The 11718-nt window shown below is 41.1% G+C and overlaps 1 pseudogene; it reads right to left on the bottom strand.

Moving 5' to 3' along the window:
- Nucleotides 1-3209: 3209 nt before the first annotated feature.
- Nucleotides 3210-3834, bottom strand: LOC114703317 (annotated as a pseudogene).
- Nucleotides 3835-11718: the final 7884 nt, after the last annotated feature.

Below are 11718 nucleotides of genomic sequence, written 5' to 3'. Positions count from 1 at the left end.
TTCATTATTTTCATTCCTCTCTCGAGATGTCCTTAATTCAGCCTCCTAATTTCCTTTCTGTTCCTTGCTGATGATTTGAAGCATCTAAAATGTGTGATTACCAATGTTAATAGGGACTCTCGGCAGAGTTTCCCCATTAGCATCTCATTTTTAGCTACGGACTTGGAAACATTAGCAGTGTTGTGGATGCTGTTAGGTCCTCTTTGGTATGGCAGATTGTTGCTCAGAGATTCCTGGGTGAGCCACGATTTATAGGTGATTCCTTCCTTAGTCAGAGTCATGTAAATTGACTCTCCCCTGAAGTAGGAACTAATATAGAGTGCTACAGACTTTATTCTATAGTGATGTTCCAGCTTCCACCTGACATCCCTTCTGTTGATTTGATGCATGTCTCAGTTTCTTAAGAAATACATCGCATCTCTAGCTTCCAATCACTTAGCTCCTTGTTTGAATTCCTCTCTATAGATTATTGGGTTTTTTTGTATGTGTTCTTCCATAAGCTTTGCCTTATTATTGTCCTGTCTTCCTAATTATTTGTTCACTGTATCCTGATTATTGTCATATTACTTTCCTTGATGTTGTGACCATTAACTGACAAAAACAATATAAAGAATGGAGACATACTTATTTTTGTTCAAAGCTTAGAGGGAACAGTTCATCACGTCAGGGGAGGTATGAGTGCTTGCGTATCAGGGGCTTGTGTTACAGCACGTTCACATCTCAATGGCCCATGAAATAAAGAGTTAGACCAGAGCAGAGGCATTCTATAGACCATGGCCCTTTGCCAGCCAGTTAGATGGTCTTAAGTCACAAAAGTTCCATGACTTCTCTGTGATGGTTAATATTGTCAACTTGATGGGATCAAGGATTACCTCAGAGATAAGCCTCTGGGCACACCAGTGAGGGGTTATCTATTTATATTTGTTTCTAGGCAAGCTGATGAGGGATTATCTTGATAAGGTTAATTGAATCAGGAAGTTTCATCTTAATTGTGGGTAGCAGCACCATCCTGTAGGAAGACATTTCTTTCCCACCTGCCTGTTCCTAAATAACCATTAATATTAATATTAATATTAATATTAATATTAATGCTTGGCTAATAGCTCAGGCTTGTTATTAGCTAACTCTTACATTTATGCTAACCCACATTTCTTATTTATGTTCTGCCTTGAGGTGGTTCCTTTATTAGAATGGTATGTTCATCTCCTGCTCCTTCTGCATCTGTCTGTCAACTCCAGATTCCACCCTTCTTCTTCTTCTTCCCATCATTCTCAGTTTGGCTTTTCTGCCTAACTTGGTCCTATTCAGCTATTGATCAGTCAGCTTTTTTTATTAAACCAATGACAGTGACAAATCTTCACAGTGTACAATAGGATTATTCCACAGCACCATCATCTTTTGGGTTGAGGTCCTGGACTGAATAAGAGAGAGAGAGAGAGAGAGAGAGAGAGAGAGAGAGAGAGAGAGAGAGAGAGAGAGAGAGAGAGAATATGAGCCAAATACAACATTCATCTCCCTTTGCTTCATGCTTGCAGACACAATGTGACCAATCATACCAAATTTCTGCCATCGTGACTTCCCCACCACTATGGACTGAACCCTTGAATTGTGAGCCCCAATAAACCCTGTCCCCTTAAGTTGCTTTTGTCAGGGTCTTTCATCACATTCATAGGAAAAGTAGCCTCTACACTCCTAAACAGCACACTAGGGAGACTGAGTGTTCAAATGCATGAGCCTGAAGACAGATCATATTCAAGCAATTAACAAATGTCCAGTTCTTGGGACTTTGCTCGAACTCCTATGAAGCCTGCCTGCTTGAGAACAAGGTACTCTTTACCCTGTACCATTTCCTACCTATCTCCATCCATTGATTATGCTCTCTCTACTGACTAGGCGGAGAAAACATTAAAACATGTATCCAATAATCATAATAGCCTGCCTTTCTCTTGCTAATCACTACAAAGCTATCAGTGAATTCTCATGGTACCTAGGGAAAGATGACACATAGTGCCTCTCCAAGACTGCAGGACCCAGCATGCCAGAATCCTACTGATACTCCTCCAGCCACAGTCTCCCATGTGTTTCTTTCAAATATATGCATTTCCACACTGCTGACTCTCAATTAGTGTCTTGGACTCACTTTCACATAAATTGCTTGCCCTTCTTGGAATCTGCTTGCTTTTCTCTGTGTCAATATGTAGCCCATCTCATTTGTGGTAAGTAGTTTCTTAGAAAATCTTCTCTCGTCCCTCTGACTGAGCCCTCTCCACATTCTGACTTCTTTGACTTCTTAGACACATGTGCAACCGTTCTCCAATGTGCAGTTTAAAGTTTCAAATGTGTTCATTTGACATTGGAAGCTCTTTCAAGACAAAAGCCATTTCTACCTTATGTACTCGACACCCACACTGGCCAGTCCCAAGGTCCCGTGGAACAGACTACTAGGATTTATTTGTTGGAACAGAGTAATAAGGAATTCAGTGAATATATTGGTGGGCGGACGACTCAATGAAAACTTTGTTCTCTTCAGAGCCAATATCCCTGTGTACAGGCTTTGGCCTGTGCTGTCTTGTGACAAACACTTCCCTGAAGTTTAATCTTTTCTACTTCCAACAAGGCTGCCAGTCATCCTGTCTTCCTTAGCACAGGGCTGTTAAAATAGAGCTTGCAAGATCATGTACTGATAGGGCAAAACAGTGGCAGAAGCTGGGAACAGCTGGGTAGAGGTACACATACCCCACTAAGGGGCAACAAAAACCAAGCTTCATTGACAGATGAATCATCGCCGTCTCAGGGTAGTGAGATTTCCTAGTTTTTTTTTTTTTTAAAGGAAATGTTAAGTCTCAGGAACCTTTTATTGTCTGAATAACTGCACACAAAACACCGGGCAGAGAAGTCCTGAAGGAAACGATGGTCGAGTTTCACTGTTATTTGCCCTTTGGTCCTCCATCTTCTAAGCATATATATGCTCTTTCAATGGTATTAGACATTTATTTTGATCACAAATGCAATCCGAGTGTGAATAAATAAACTCAGTATCTCTCTCCCCTCTGAGTCTCTTTTAAATAGAAAAATGTGCTGAATGTCTCTTCAGGGCCCGCTGGGCCACCGCTGCCCCACCCACGGCTTTAAAGACTGTAACTTCATCTTCTGAAGCCCTCCCTACTGAACTACAGTCCACCCAGTGACAGGAGCCTGGGAAAGATGTCCTACTGGTGCTGTCGGTAGTCTCCGAAGGGTGAGGGTGGTCACTTGCTTGAAGGCAGCTGTGAGTGGTCTTCAGCAAAACTGAGGGCCATTGGGAAAATGTGCAAAGGCAAACCTTGTCAACAAGATACCAGCTCCTTCAATCAAAGCTAGGAGAATGCCTCCCATCACTGCTGACCCAACCATGGCTACCGGCCCATTTCTCGCTGCCAGGATGGCTCCTGTCAAGGCACCACTAGTGATGGAGTTCCAAGGATCTTCTTTGCCTCTTATCTGAACCATGCTGCAGTCGATCATGGAAAACAGCCCTCCCCAAACTGCAAAGCTACCTCCCAACTGTGGAGCCCTGGTTTTAATAGCCGTCAAACTCCCTCGGAGACACTCCCACTGGAGAATTTCGAAAACCTTTGAAGGCTTGAAAGATACCGCCACCTATGGTACCCATGGTAAAGGTACCACCAAAGTCGTCCACAATTCGCCAGGGGCACGGCTTTCTGGCGTACTCCTCCATCTTGGCTCCAGCCCGCGCCAAGATTTCCTAGTTTTAAAAGAAAGACATGTCCGATGCTTGTGGACATGGCTCCGTTGGGAAGGTGCTCGCTGTGAAAGCATGAGCACCTGAGTTTGGACCCTATAAACCATGTGCAAAAGCCCGACGTGTCATCAGGCACCTGTTCATCCCAAGATGAGGGAAACAGACAAAGGAGGAAGTCTGGGGTTTACGGCTAATACGTTTATCCGACTGGCAAGCTCCAGCTTCAATGAGAGACCTTGTTTAAAAAAATATGGTGGACACTGACTGAGGAAGACACCCAGATTCAAGTCCTGGCCTCCATACATATATACACACATGTGCATACACACAACCCTGCACATACACACACACACACACACACACACACACACACACACACACACACACGGCCATGTTAAATCTCTCTTTTAAAACAAGTTCACAAAATTAACCTAAAAAATCTTAAATATATATATATATATATATATATATATATATTAAACTTAATGTACAATGTACACTTGAGAGAAAAGGCCCTCACTAGCAGTGTCATGTATAGTGGATGCATACAATAAAAATAAAAATCTATAAACAAAAATCTATCAATTAGCATATTAATAGGTTTATATTAACTGAAATGTTACTTTAAACTACACAATGAGTAGTAATATTTGCCAAGCATCTTAAATATATTTCATAACATTATATAATCTGTGCAAGCGATCAGGAGTCAAATGCAAGACATAATCTTTCAACTTTGGACATTTGTCTTAGATTTATTTTTGGTGACTACCTATATTTCATGTACTATCATTCATGATCCAGTGAGTCCTACTGGATCTTTTCTAAAAATATCTCTTTAATCTGTCTTTTCCTCTTCCCTCTAATATATATTTCTTGGTCTGTGACCTTCATGAGTATGTTTTCACCTTTGTTCCTTCAGAGACATAGATAGATGATAAATGTGCACATGTTAAGATGTTGGTGATATTTTTACAGCTGTACAGTAGTTCCATAAATGTCAGCCACTGGGTACAAATGGTACAGAATTTCTGCTTTTTAAGTTCAGAGCAGAACAGAGAGCAACCTTCAACTGGAGTCAGCCATATTCTTAATTTACTGAACTTTATTTCTTCTTAATAAACTGGGTTTACTAAGAGAGACCCACTTTAATGACTGTGTGATTGATTGCTTTCATCCCCATACCAGATTTCCCCACACTAACATAAAGAAAGCAATAAGAACAGAGAAGTCTCTCATCCCAGATGAACCAGCCTTGGCTTAACTCCTTCTTTCCCATGGGAAGACGGAAGGATATACTTTCCTCTATGATGAAGGAAAGGTTCCAGGAGATTTGGGACAACTGAAAGATGGTTAAGGATTTCATCATTCTCTAACCAAAAGTCTGATTCAGGCTAATCTTCAGTAGTTGAGGACCCAGGGCAAGTTTTAAAGTGGAACTACCCAAGTCAGACATTTTCATGTACACTTCCTTCCGTCCAAACTCCAACTGGTCCCAGGCCTTTTTGGCTATTCTTTATGTCTGGATGTGAGCATATTGGTAATGATGCTTCTCTTGAGAGAGTAGATTAAGGAAACAAATCTTCACTGGACTAAGGGATGAGGACCATGGTTGAAAATGGAAGGCATATAGAATGGCCTCCAGGAAGGCATATGCTGACTCCTCCTGGAATGGGAAGGCATGGGTTCATTGGAAGAACAGATTTCTCCAAATAATATGATTTGAGTTTGGAGACAATATCATCTATTTATCCAAGATAATTGATTTTTACTTACGTTCTTTGTGCAGGGAAACAGACATGTGTTGAGGGTGAGTGGGACTGGGGTAAGAGCAATGTGATGCCTTTTTGCTCCCTATTTCACATTCCAAGAATACAGAAGTTTACCCCGAGGTAAATGCTCACTACCCAGATGGTGGACTGGGAGCATTAATCAAGAGGGAACTTACTGAGTAGGAATAATGAACTAACCTTGCTTTTTGGGTTCTGTAGTTCTGCTTCTTGCTAACGGAAGTGTGACAACTAGGATGTGTGTGGGGGTTTATGTGTATGTACATAAAAGACAAAGGGTTGTAAGGCCCAGGGCTGCATGATTTGGGCAAGTGATCCATGCAGCCACTGGCTGGCAATAAAGACTTTCTTTTTGGCTTTATAAATGTCCATGTGTTGGTCTCTGGTGGGCTAACCCTGCAACATTATAGAATCATATGTAGTTTGTTTTTGCAAATTTTAGACTTGTATTTTACATAGTGGTTTATCTGATATTTTGAAAAATAAATAAACATACATTGTGTATTCACAAAAGTGTTATATATTTGAAAATATTTACAGAAAACAATCATAAACTCAAGTGAAGTCAAGGAAGCAGCTGTAGATAAAATCATTACGTAACAATAGAGGCTAATTGTTAGGTAGGTGGGGGCTGTTTTACTGACTGTGCCCCTGGCTGTAAGGTTCCTGGAACCCTAACATAAAGTTTACAGCCAATGGTAGTATCTTATGCGACCATGTTCTTCCCAGAACTGCTCTAGTCACTCTGGGAAGAAAGCAAAACAAAGTTTCGGTGATAGGAACTTATAGTCTGACTGGGTGTAAGGGGAGAATCTAAAGCTGTCCTTATGAGGAAGGGTGGGAACTATTGATAAAGCTTGGCATGGCTCAGCAGGGTTTTGAGGTGGAGGGTCGAATGAATTGCAGTGAGCAGATGGATTTAGATAAATTACTGTGTGGAGTTGAATCAAACTGGATACCTCAAGAAGAGAAATAGGAGGCAGAGGAGAAGAACGAGGAAGAGGAAGAGTAGAAGGAGGAGGAGGAAGAGGAGGAGGTAGAGAAGGAAGAGAAGGAGGAGAAGGAGGAGAAGGAGGAGGAGGAAGAGGAGGAGGAAGAGAGGCTGTCCAGTTGTATTCTGTGCTGCAGAAAGACCTAGGAACACAAGGCATCATATGAGGGATGGCTAACTGAATGCCTTGGGCAAGATGCTCAGGTACCTACCTCACATGAGGATGAGGGCAAGATGGAGAGATTAGAATTCTCAGGAAGCAGACCAGTGAGTTGAAGGGTGTCTTTGTGTTATTTCAACCTAATCATGGTGTTTTGTACATTATGAATATTCTTGTTTGTATCAGTTTAAATATAACCTCTATGTATTCTTAAGATACATATGAATAAACAGGCTAAATATAACACAAGATCACTTCTCTGATGAAAAGTAATACTTTATAATTAATTCAGTAAATTCTACAAATATTTTTAAACATGCATATGGTTTAAAGTTTGAGTAGTTCTTGCATACAGAACAGCTTAATTAGGACCCCAGCTTTTCTCTGGAGATTTTAATCACTTCATTCCGGTTCCCCAATCCTCTAGTAATATGTTCTCTACCTACATAATTGCTTATTATTTTAATGATTACATTGGGAAAGTAGAAGACATTTAAAGATACATTTTCAAGGTTAGAAAGAAAATAATTATAGCAAAAAGTAGAATCCATACTATATCACCACAGTATATATTAAAATGCCAGTTTAATTGTTTACCACACTTCATCAACTAATATTCAGAGAAAATAACCAATGAGTTAGGAGGGGTTAGTGAGGAAAAGCCACGATTTTATACTCTACCTTTCTCTACTTCATCCTCTAGCCAGTGGTAGCAACTTTTAATCCTTCCTATTTTTGTTCACTGGGGATGGGACTCCTTATTTTTCAGGAAACATGTTTGGTTGGCTGCTAACTTCAAAGTATCTTGGTTTACTGGCACTTGAAATTTCACCAGGTACAATGCATATGGCCTCGCCTTCCATCCAGCTGCTTTCATTTCTGCCTCTCCAATGTTGTTGCCCCACCTGGGGGTGGACAGGTGATGATATGTAATGTATCTCAAGGGTAGCAGAGTGATCTTCTCAGTTGGAGGGAGGATCTTCAGCTTAGTCCTTTGTGTTTCTCACCGATTCTCCCATTCCCTTCCCCAGGCTATTGCCATTTTGTTTCTGTCCTGGAAGTTGTCACACTTGTTCTAATAGGAAGCACGAAGTTGAAGCTCAGGATGTAGAGGCTAAGAGCTTAGTCAGGTGGCACTTGCTAATAGTTTTAAATCATTGTTATTGTCAAGTGAGGATCTGAGACTGAAACTTTGTCTATAGAGTCTATGTTCTTTTTAACTTATTGCTTAAGAATTTCAGTTATGAAATTGTTTTGATTAAATCTACCCAACCCCTGGCCCTCATCTTCTCCTGATCCCCCCTCAGTACTTTTTCCTTCCAACTTCGTGTACTCTTTAAAAAAAAAAAAAAACTACTGTGTCTGCTTGGTGCTGCCACTGTGTTCATGGTAAAGGACCAAGCGTTGGAGCATGAGCAACCTTTCAGGGACTGCATATGAAGAAAAAGGATTCTCCCACTTCCAGCAGCCATCAGTTGCCAATAGTGCCTTAGCTAGGGATAAGGATCATTAGCTTTTACATGACCTGTGCTGGAATTTTAAGACTTTTACGAGAGAGAGAGAGAGAGAGAGAGAGAGAGAGAGAGAGAGAGAGAGAGAGAGAGAGAGGGAATTTGAAATCTCAAAAGCTCTAGTAGCATGAACTTTCTTCTCCTTCTTCTCCTTCTTCTTCTCCTTCTTCTCCTTCTTCTCCTTCTTCTCCTTCTTCTCCTTCTTCTCCTTCTTCTCCTTCTTCTCCTTCTCCTTCTTCTCCTTCTTCTTCTCCTTCTTCTTCTCCTTCTTCTCCTTCTTCTTCTCCTTCTTCTTCTCCTTCTTCTTCTTCTCCTTCTTCTTCTTCTTCTTCTTCTTCTTCTTCTTCTTCTTCTTCTTCTTCTTCTTCTTCTTCTTCTTCTTCTTCTCTTTCTGGGCAGCCTCTCAATCTGCAACCCTGGCTGTCCTAGAACTCATGATGAAGACCTAGCTGGCCTCAAAGTTGTTACAATTCTCCTGCCTCAGTGTCCTAAGATCTGGGATTACAAGCATATGCCACCACACCTGCCACTGAAATGACACCACATGTGGAAAATTCTACATCTGTCCTCGTGTGACAGGTCACAGGCAAAACACAACTGCACTAAAAATATTGTATAAAATTACCTGTGGGTTATATGTAGAAGAATGCATGAGAACTTGCCTTTAGACTCAGGTCATATACCCAAGATACTTCATGGTGGAAATGTCAATATTCAAAATCTGGAAAAATATCCTCCATCTGAAACTGTTGTGTTTCCAAGCAGTTCAGATAAAGGATATTCAATTAATAATATATAAGGACACATATAGTTATAGGTATCATATGTAACATATGCTTATATATGTAAATTAAATGCAATTAAGTGTCTTAAATGTAGTCATACACTAAACAATGGTATCAGTCAGTGAAGACTGCACACGTGACAACCCCAGTATATTATGTCACTTAGCTGATGATGAAATTGAACAGTGATTTTTTTTCAGAATGTGCCACTATACATACAGATACACACACACACACACACACACACACACACACACACATATATATATATGGTTTAGTATGTGCACCTAGACATGTATTTGGTAGACTATTTTTGAATTCTGTAAATATTGGCTTACAGACAGCCAGGCACTGTTTTGCAAAACCAAAGGTAAGTGGGACATGGAACTAAAGGCTCTCTTCTAGGATGCCACACCTCAGTGCCAGCCCAGGTCTCTGTGTGGCTGACTTGCTGGGTTGAACAGTGGGTGGGGGTTAATAAGCAAAAGCGTTCTGTTAGCGAGGCTTCTGAGCCTATCTGGGCCCTTTGCAGGCAGGCAGGCCCCTTCCCTCTGCCCTCTGATAGGTCTTATCTTTGCATCCAGAGCAGAGAAGTAACCACAGGCATGGCAGGCCCCTCAGACAATGATCTTATCTCCTTTCCAACCACCAAAATAAGTCACTGTACTTTCAGATGTCCCAATCTTACTGGCAGAACTCACTGACAGATATTCTTATTCCCTTATGGTCTGCTTTATGTTTCTTCTGAGAGATGAGGAGTTGAGTACTTTGCCTCTCTCTCCTAAGTTAGAGAATAATAAAGGAAAACTGTGTTGGCATAGCTGTGGAGTGAGCCAAACCATAGTATTTACCACCCAGGGATTGTTGGTGACATCTTAGGTTATTTAACTGTAGGTTTTGTCTGAGATCTGCAGCAAAGTTGTCTTGTCTTTTTTGATATCTCCCTACATCCTAGTTTCTCCTTATATTATGGTTTAGAGTGGCAGATATTCTTTCTTTATCTCTTTTTATACCTGCTGAGTGGCTAATTTCTTCATTCTTTATATTTTATAAGTGAACTATTACATTTGCTTTAGGGGCGTCTTGGACACAAGGAAGCATAAGCATATTTTTTTAGTGTGCCACCCAGAAACAGTGCTTTTCAAGGGAATTAAATTTTCACTTCAAGTGTTTTTTCGTTTATATATAGCTTTCCTTCATGCAGGTCTGGATTGGAATACACTTCTAATAATCTATTTTCTTCTTTGAAAAAAAAAAAAAAAAAAGACATCCCGGAAAATGACAAACAACTTTCAAAGCTAGTGCAACTTTGTTCGGGGGTTGTTAACTTTAAGGTCCTGGAGAAATGCTGGGATTTTACTGTTGATATCCCAAGGCAGAAAATTCACTCTCACATCAAGAAGGATCAACAAGATGTGGTGGAGGGATGTTGCCCTGGGCTCTCAGCACAGGGCGTTTTTGGTTAGTATTCATGCAATAGTTTATTGAAGACCTTGGAAAACGCATTTGAGTTTTCAGCCCCAGAAGGCAGCAGCAGCAGCAGCAGCGTCTCTTCAGATCACATGTTCCCAGTGGCTAGAACACTGTGATCCATTACGATGACACAATTGAATGTGCCCAGCTAAGCAGTGCAATTTCACTAATGGTTATTAAAACCCCACTCTTCATTGGGCAAGATGTCAGCCACAATTAAAAAAAAAAAAGATTAAGGGCCTTGGGTTTGACTGTGTGTCTACCTGCTATCTGCTCAACACTCTCAGTACCATTTCCTACACTTCCCTTGTTTGCTCTGTATCGTAGGAAACTACTCTGCAAAAAAAAAAAAAAAATGTGCATATTGCAACCTCAACCTCCTTTGTCAAGTAACGTGTGTTATGTTGGGCAAAGAAGGTGTTCTGGTTGAAAATTATGGAGGGAGAGAGCAAGCTTACTCCTACCTGCCATATTATTTCTACTCCGAATGCTTCCAAAGCAGCAGCTGACTCCTGTCAATAGTTACCACCTGCTGGGCAGCTCCTACTCTGTGAGTGCGATCTGATCTCTTCTGGACGCTGTTTGGACTCAGCACTGTCTCCTTCCTCGGTCCCTCCAGGCTCAGGACAAAGCAGCTATCTGCAGCTGCTGGGCTCTGGGCTGGCTTGCCTCCTCTGCTTGCTCAGCGCTCCACATGGCTACGGAATTAGTTTCACGTATTAATTTTGTCTTAGCGAACTAATAGTGCGAGTTCCATCTTTTCCTGCTGGAACCTGATTCCTTCTTCAAACACTTCTATGTTCCAAACCCAGCGAACCCAAGCTTTCCTTCCCAGTCACAATGCTTGAAAAGAGAAAATGCGAGATTGCCTTATTTTTTTCGTCTCTCACTGTGAGAATATTAATAAAAATTGGCATGTGTATAATCCTTGACTGTGAGATGTGATTATTCGATTACTTGGCAGAGTGGGTTCTACAACCCACTTAAAAAAAAAAGACATGTATTAATTTCAGTTTCTGGTCATTTTCTCATCCATGTGCCCTGTGTTGTGATCATCTGACAACCGATTGTTATCTCTTATCTCCCTGACTTCTTCTGTCACCCCTTCCTTCTCCCAAACAGCCACTTCCTTGTCTTTCTGTGTATGCAGATCTTGTGCACTGTCCACAACTGGGGCAAGGATGACACAGGAGACCAACAGGACATTTCAGGCAAGGACATTACTCTTGGTGAGCACGTAGTTCTTAGCTGTGTTGTTACTGACAG

The sequence above is a fragment of the Peromyscus leucopus genome, chromosome 13 (assembly GCF_004664715.2).
Source record: "Peromyscus leucopus breed LL Stock chromosome 13, UCI_PerLeu_2.1, whole genome shotgun sequence".
NCBI classification, from domain to species: domain Eukaryota; kingdom Metazoa; phylum Chordata; class Mammalia; order Rodentia; family Cricetidae; genus Peromyscus; species Peromyscus leucopus.
Note: the sequence above shows the minus strand (reverse complement) of the source record. Positions and strands in the feature narration are given on the sequence as shown.